Consider the following 1961-nt stretch of genomic DNA (forward strand, 5'->3'; position numbering starts at 1 on the left):
TGAATTTTAGAATAATAAAATTTATTATCTCAAAAGTATTCATGATTCTGACCTTGAAATTTTGATAGAATAAGGCAATATATATACATTGCACGTGTGCCATATCAGTAGTCTTGGAAGTCTTGTTATTTTTGTGGTAGGTAAATAATATCATTTGCATTTAATGTTACTACAAATCTGGTACTTCCTAGTATAGTAGCTTTCATTAGTGTCTTGCAATAGATAAACTTGTATTTTACAATAATATGAACTAAAATTAATTGTCTCAAGTATAAGTAATTTTATGTGAACCTATTTTAGAGATGGCCGAGAGAATCTGTTCTGTGTTAAAGGTAGGTATAAGATTTGATGCATTGATCTTCCTGTATATAGCAATAAAATGGAGTAGTTTTTCATTAAACACCAGATTCCTTTCTTTGTCTGAAGAAATACCTTGAGGGGAAACGTCACGCTCATGATAAGGAATATATACCTAAATGGAAAAGAGATAAATCAAAGAGGGTATTATATAAGATATGTTTGCATCCAGGTTGTACATTCAAATGCATGTAATGGTGAAAGAATACAGATACGACAACTTGCAGGAATCATCAGCAATGACAATGATATTTTCTAATGTGCAACACATTATACATACATACATAAAAAGTGGCATCATCCTGCCCCTTGTGCCTTTTGTGGTTCCTGCCCAAAATCAGGACATGCATTTACCCACCACTGCCCTGACATAAGTTATATGACAAAATAATTTTGATGATAATTTTGAAGGTCAAATAAACACAACACAAACAACAATGTACAGTTTACACCATCAGCAAATGTAGAGAATAAATCTAGCAACACATCTGCATCATACTGTGGCCCATGGTTAAACAACATGGACTACTAATACATGACAAGTGATAGCTAACGTAATACTGTAACTTTCGTTTGTACTACAACCATTATTATAACACTATAAAACTAAACATTCATTGTCCCACTTACGGGTATAGAAATAATAGCTTTCTTGCTTTTCCTTTCCATTTAGCAATGTCACACATGGTCCTTTTATTGCCATAGAACATAGAACTTTGACTCTCCATTAAAAGTATTTCATTTATGATCTTGAAGTAATCAAAATGATAGCATAAAGTAGCTTTAATAGTGGTCCAGTAAAGATTTCCAGCTAAAAACAAAGTACAACCTAAGTTCAGCCATTTTCTTAGGTAACACCTTTTCCGGTTGCAAAGAAAATTTTTCCGGTTTAGGGAGGGTGCAGTTCGGCTGTGTATGTATAGATATGTGTGTACATATTTTACTCAATTAATTATCTATGCCTTATTATTACATCACCAGCCACCGCACCCACCATCATATAAAAGGATGCTAGCTGTGACGGTAGAGCTGTCAGTCAGTGATGATTTTTTTACAGTTACTTTTAATATTGCTTAGAAGAGTAAGGGCATTAGTGGAGCAAGTAGCTGCTCCTCCTCGAGCTCCAGTGCAAGAAACTGCTAGAGGAGCAGCAACCTCACTCGCCATTATTGTTGCTGGTGGTACTCTCTGCACGGGACCACCACCAGATACTCACTGTCTGCAATCTAGGCAAGAGACGAGCTACTGTTACAGAAAATGTAAAATGGTTAGTACAAAGTGAACAGTTGTAATATCATGTCTGTATTTGAAGAATGCATCAAGTGAGCTGAAAAGAGAAAAACTACCTGTTTACTAGTATTAAATTTGTATTTATGGCAGTCTATTATTTTCATTTAGGTTGCATTTCAGCACAGCAAAGTACCCAAAAACTGCGTTGTCTAGCTGCTTGATTACTGGAAAGGCCACCAACTCTTACATTACTTCACTGAACAATATCAAGAAAAAAACTCTTGAAAATATACTGTGACATGCACATGCAACAAACAATGTGACAATTAATCTGCACTATAATATACTCAATATGCACACACAAGTAAATTTCT

At 34.7% G+C, this 1961-nt stretch overlaps 1 long non-coding RNA gene across 1 annotated transcript; it reads right to left on the reverse strand.

Moving 5' to 3' along the window:
* Positions 1 to 38: 38 nt before the first annotated feature.
* On the reverse strand, positions 39 to 1222 carry LOC109591910 (uncharacterized). Its single transcript, XR_002190069.1, has 2 exons — positions 988 to 1222; positions 39 to 472 (listed from the first exon to the last, which is right to left on the reverse strand). It is a non-coding gene; the product is annotated as an uncharacterized LOC109591910 (long non-coding RNA).
* Positions 1223 to 1961: the final 739 nt, after the last annotated feature.

This window comes from Amphimedon queenslandica, unplaced genomic scaffold, assembly GCF_000090795.2.
Source record: "Amphimedon queenslandica unplaced genomic scaffold, v1.1 AMPQUscaffold_6874_Cont21171, whole genome shotgun sequence".
In the NCBI taxonomy this organism is placed as follows: domain Eukaryota; kingdom Metazoa; phylum Porifera; class Demospongiae; order Haplosclerida; family Niphatidae; genus Amphimedon; species Amphimedon queenslandica.